This window comes from Saccostrea echinata, unplaced genomic scaffold, assembly GCF_033153115.1.
Source record: "Saccostrea echinata isolate AGI-Se365-2 ecotype Australia unplaced genomic scaffold, CSIRO_AGI_Sech_v1 ptg000033l, whole genome shotgun sequence".
NCBI classification, from domain to species: domain Eukaryota; kingdom Metazoa; phylum Mollusca; class Bivalvia; order Ostreida; family Ostreidae; genus Saccostrea; species Saccostrea echinata.
This window is the reverse complement of record NW_026889782.1, coordinates 585,018-590,455: the sequence shown is the minus strand read 5'-3', so window position 1 is coordinate 590,455 and position 5,438 is coordinate 585,018.

Sequence of the window (5,438 nt, the reverse complement as noted above, 5' to 3'; positions counted from 1 at the left end):
ATCATAATAAACTAAAACAGTTATAGAACCAAGCCTGTTTATTATGTATACAGATAACAGGTTGCATAGAAATTACTCAAGTAAAATGTCCAGATTTCAATTGTATGCTGCACAAAAAACGCAAACATTTGACAGTTGGTTTAACTTGAAGAGATATTTTTTTAAAATTCTATTTAGGGAGAGGACGGAGGGAGTGTGAACATTCTTTGATGGTCTATCAAAACATATGCAGAAAATGGTTGATTAATAACTCTGGTCAATGAAAGATATTCTAAAAAATGAAATAATGATTGATTGTTCTACTTTTATTGTTTGGGAAGTGAGCTTGTCTGTTATGCTGAAATCTTCTCAAATAACAAAAAACTTTACAGAATGGAAACCAGAAATTGATATATCTTGAACACTTGGAATTGATATTTTCTAGTAGGATGGACACAATAGCAAACGCAGCAGTGGAATAGTGACACAATTACCACCAGATGTAACTTCAAAATAAAGGCTTGTGCCCTTTTGTCTCTTTCTAGAACAGTATATCATTACAAAAATTATTATATGAATTACAAAATTCCTAAAGTTAAAAATGCATGAATCTATTGAAATCTTGTAACAAATGAGGTTTCAAGATTTTCTCCTAATTGTAGTTGTTTAATATAAATGAAAGAAGGCAATTCTTTAGAAATTACATTACCAACTGTCTGCAAAAACAAAAGTGCTGAGCCATTTTTTTAAATTTGAAAAAAAAATCTTGAATTTGAAAAATAACAAAATACAGATATCACCAGCAAAACCTGCAACGATCATTGAAACATATAATAGACTTTGTGTCGAACCCATTATCTAACATAATTTCATCATTTAACAGTGGTTCAATTAACTGCACCCTTTTTAGCTACATTAGCTAACTTCTGGAGACTTAAATGATAAAATCTTTCATCTACTGAAACATTTGAAAAGGTGTGGTTGTAAATTTTAAACTGTGGAACAATTAATTCAATAGGATTTGGAAATAAGGCATATCCAAAAGTAACTATTGAGTCTGAATCATTGAAAAATTCTTGCAACAAAGCTACATTGACCGGGTATGAAACTAAAACATTTTTATTTGTTTTTGACAGTCAACTAACTTTGGAGTAAAAACAATAAAAAAAAAAATTCAGATGCAATGGAGCACTGGCTTGGCAAATCATAAATACAAAAAGTACATCATCCAGTAGTTTTCTGATGATTTTGACAATCAATTACATGTACTAAGTTCTGAACATTTACAATAGGATTAATGATGAAGTCAGTTCAGTCAATTGACGATGCACATGCTCTTATTATTGTGCTTGTTATTTAAGAAAAGCGCCACCATGCAATTTGTAAAAGTAACTTGAGTTAAGGGTATATTATCAGTACATGCAATGATGATTCTGTTCCGATATTTTGCGGAATTCCGCTAATTTGAATCCAATAATCCGATATTAACGAGCGTTTTCCGATATTTCAGCACTTTCTATTTTTGTAGCGGCCCTTTTCCATTTTAGTCCGCGTGAAAAATTCAAATTGTTTCGTCCGTGCTTCATCTAGTCTGCATCATTCAGACGTTTGCTTTTATCTGCAAGTAAGGACAACACATACTTAGGGATGATTCAAACTTCCTTTCAATGGTGTGGCGGGGTTCATTCAGCCTAGTCAGGGTGTATAAGTTGTTAAACAAACTGTCACGCTTCAATTTTCGTCAGTCCTTTAAACTTGCTTTGCCCATATTTCGCCAGCCCCTCGACCCCGAACTTGCTGATGCAATACATTAACCAATTTGTTGAAGATTCGTGTTAGTGAGTTAATATGACTTGCCAATATATTAACGCCACTTACGGTATCTGTGCCAAACAAACCCCTAAAAAGTTTCCTGCAAAGGGAAAAAATGCTCGGGTTAGCCTATCGGTTTTTGTTTTAGGTAAGTTTGTTCGGGGAATCAGGGTGTGAATAGATTTGAATGTATGGTTGACATCAACGTGAAAGGAATGAACATAATGCAAAATTTGGTTTATCATATTGCAAAAAGATGAACTTCCTGAGCATTTAGTTAATTCTCGAATGGAAGCAGAGAAACTATCAATCTTAGCTGAAAAGTATGGGTCCAGCTTTCTTGAGAAAGAATTTTTGCGTCTTCATTGAAAATGGTGCCGTCATTTATTCTTCGAACAATTTTGGGATTTGTGATTATAGATGCTGCTGATAGGGTGATGCATACGATGGTAAACGTCAGTCAACAAAGTACCAAACCAACATCAATCCTTTGCCACAGAACCTACAAAGATGCCAAGGAGAAAATAAAATTAGAATGTCGTATGAGAAAACCGTTCACGGTAGCTCAGTCGGTAGAGCGCTCGCTCCGTGATCGGGAGGTCGCGAGTTCGAATCTCGGCCGCGACAGACCTAAGTCGATAAAAAATAGGTAGCAACTGTTCCTTCGCCATGCGCTCGGCACTTTGGAGTGAAAGTTGCGGGTCTTTCGGATGAGACCTTAAAAACCGAGGCCCCGTGTCACGGCAGGCGTTGGCACGATAAAGATCCCTCACTGCTCAATGGCCCTGAGTGCCGAGTAAAGGTCAAAATTTGAAGCCCTTCACCGGTATATGGTGACGTCTCTATATGAGTGAAAAATTCTCGAATGGGACGTAAAACAATATACAATCAATCAATCAATCGTATGAGAAAATGGGTCAACATGTAAACATGCACTATTAAACAATAGATAAATTGTGAAAGGGGAGACCTAACCATTCCAATTAGAAAAAGGTTTTAGAAAAAAGATACATATGCCAACTACAAATGTAGATTATATGACAAAATAGACAAATGGCTGAAAACCATGAGAACTACTCGTACATGGATAAGTTGGTAGTACATCAAAAATAACAATTAAAGTGTACCAAACTTAAAATGAATGAGTAGCTACCTCAAGGTAATGAAACTTGGTGCGAACAACTACTGAAATATAATGAAACTAAAACATTATTAATAGAAAATTGTATGAGATATAGGGAATTATATTATCAGTTATCAGTTTCCCAAGTCCTCTGACCTGTTTCCCACTTTTTTAAAACTCTCTTTGACCATTTCTGAAACGACCCCTCAGAATACGTTTAAAGACGTATGTCTCATCTGAGACAGGCTTGCGCCTTTGACATTGGGGATTTATTTTATTGTCTGGGACAGGAGGTACTGTAGTATCTGTTTGTGGCCTTGTACCTTAGTCTGTCTGAGGTTGTTGATTCTGTCAGCTGAGATCTGCTATATGGATATCAGGATCATTGTATAGACGAAGGTTAGAGTCATTGACAAGTGATTTCAGTGGTCTCATATTTGAAGCTCTAATTATGAGTTAATATGTGTAGTTGGCCCCTTTTTCTGAGACTATGAAGGGACCCACATATTTCGAGAAACGCTTCTCGGAACATTGTGAATTTTTAAAGTGAAAATTTGTCATCTTCAATAAGGTAAGGAATTGTGGTTTTCTGATCATAGCGAACTTTGTTTCTTTGTTGATAATATTTGAGAAACGTCCGTTATGAGTTTTAAATTGCCCAAAAAGTGTTTTAGAAATTTGTAAGAATCATGTCGCAATTTATCTTTTAGAATGATAGAAGAATCAAGGCATATGCAAAGCAAAGGCAAACGCCAAACATACGAGAGATGGAAGAAAACTGTTGATATCATGCATTGGGATTTTCTAAAACCCAACATTATGATTGGAAGAATGCCAGGCAATTTTTTTCAAGATGAGACTCGCAGAAAGTTCTAAGAAGACTGCGCAATTACACGGTTTTGTCCTGCGTTTGTTTGCGGATGATAACTTGATTTGTCAATGAAATATATGGAGATAACGAACAGTATTCAAGCTCAAAAGTCCATTATACAATACAAAATAGGAGCAGAGCAAACACGGACCTCCAAACATCAGAGGTGGGATCAGGTGCCATGGAGGAGTGAGCATCCCCTGCCGACCGGTCACACCCGCCGTGTGCTCCTTGTCATGATCGGGAAATAACGGAAAAATCCGTCGACAATTCAGTGTGTAAATAATGGCCTAACAACCAGTATGAAAAACGTCAGTCAGAAGAATTTCTTCCTTAGAAAGGGAACTATGAGTATAAGTTGGATTACCACTTGTAGAATTAAATCCAAGTTCCTCTAAAATACATTTAATATAATGAGCCTTACAAACAAAGACAATGTTGTTACCTGCTTTGTCAGCAGGGACCAGGACGTACTGATCATGTAATCTATCTAATTCTTTTTTCACTTCTGGATTATTGAATACAGAAGGATAGATGGTTTTCATATTGCCTCTAAATCTTTTAATGCGCGATTTTAACATACATCTATTACATTTAATCCATTCTGACAAAGTGTCAAGGTCTTCTTTTTCATGTCTGGCCCATCGCCTGGCGTAGTCCTCTACAGAATCCATAATATTTATGAAATTCTTACGCCAGTTGAAGGATCTGAGTTCCCTAAATTTAGGACCTTTTAAAATTAGTGATCTAAGGTCCTCATTATTAACTATATTTACGTCACCAGTAATAACGTGTCCAGCAGGACTATAGTTATAGGGCGAAGAAGAACATGAACACGATGGAGGATTATGTTTCAGATTTTCGAGATTGCTTTGTGAAAGAAAAATGAAGTACTTAAAATCTATTTTCCTGAATTTCAAAACTAATCCATTACGTTCCTGAGTTATTTTCTACTTTCGTTTCTTCTCCAATTATTCCCCTTTGCTAAACAAATCAGATCGTCTGCATGACGACAGTTGCAGTTGCGGGAAAGAAAAAAAGAAAGCATCATACGTATGTTAAATGTTTGTCTTTGAGGTAACTGGTATCAACAATAGAACTGTGAAGAAATGTTTTAATGCCACCAGAGCGGGGATATGCTGTTAATCTGTTAATTCTTAGGAAACAAATGCACGAGAAAAAAGAAACTAGGCCTAACTGAGCACGGAATTCAGTCGGCAACAGATTCTTCTAGATTTTACAGCATGTTGTGTTATGCATGGACAGGTTGTGATACGTACATGTATTTTTATGTTCGGTTTGAAATTCAGATGAAGGGATGCGCAAATGAAATACAAAACTTCATTGACCTAGAAAGAGTTTTTAGGGTTGTACTTGAGTAGCTTCCCTTTGTATTTACGAACCTAAAGATATCAGCTTACCGGGGAAAACATACCCATTGGGATATAGCAAAAATTAATAACACAACAGTTAATTTTTTTTTTTGAGTTAAAACTGTTATTGTTAGACGAGCTGGTAATGACACAACAATATTTGAGAACGTTGTTTCTTCGCTATGTATTACTCTGCGTTTGAAAATTTGGGTAGCCTAAGGTATATGTTGGACAGTCATTCATTCTCAAGTAAAATCTCATCATTGAAAGATAAATATTC